Consider the following 605-nt stretch of genomic DNA (forward strand, 5'->3'; position numbering starts at 1 on the left):
CACAGGGTAAATGTTCATAGAACAAAACCGGAACTTTCTAATGGGACCGTTTATATCCATCGTCGTTGGTTTACCCGGATACAAGCGCAGCGCACGGACTGGGACAACGCGGTGACGTAATTGAAGTCATTGACTACGTGAATGATTTGCGTCTGTGTAAATCTATTTGAACAACGCGGCGGCGTCTACCAGCGGTACGAAGGAGCGTGTGGAACAACACGCGGCAAAAAGGGCTCGTACACGGTCCTCCAGAGTTTGGGAATACTTTAATCTTGACACCAACAGTGCGGTAAACTGCAGACTCTGCAAAGTGCATCCGGCATATCTCTCTAGCACGACAGTCATGCACGAGCACATAAAGAGGAAACACCACGGTGCAGCGAGCAAGATGTTGGACGGGGCAAATTGTTATATTAAATGACTAACTTGAAAATAATTGCAATAAAATTACTGTTAGGTTAATAAAAAAATAATCGTTAGATTAATCGTTTAAAAAATAATCGTTTGGGACAGCCCTAGTCAGTAACTGTAATTCATTATCCGTGTGGTAGTCGAGGCTGATAAGACTCAAAGAGTGACGTCATCGTTTTCAAAGGCCTCCGTTT

The 605-nt window shown here is 44.0% G+C and overlaps 1 protein-coding gene across 2 annotated transcripts in view; it reads right to left on the reverse strand.

The window, feature by feature from the left end:
* mtss1 (MTSS I-BAR domain containing 1) overlaps nucleotides 1-605 on the reverse strand; it is a 63,935-nt gene that overhangs the window by 47,457 nt on the left and 15,873 nt on the right. The window lies entirely within an intron of this gene.

The sequence above is a fragment of the Seriola lalandi genome, unplaced genomic scaffold (genome assembly GCF_002814215.2).
Source record: "Seriola lalandi dorsalis isolate HSWRI2012SDOR001 ecotype SW California unplaced genomic scaffold, Sedor1 jcf7180002054393, whole genome shotgun sequence".
Lineage (NCBI taxonomy): Eukaryota > Metazoa > Chordata > Actinopteri > Carangiformes > Carangidae > Seriola > Seriola lalandi.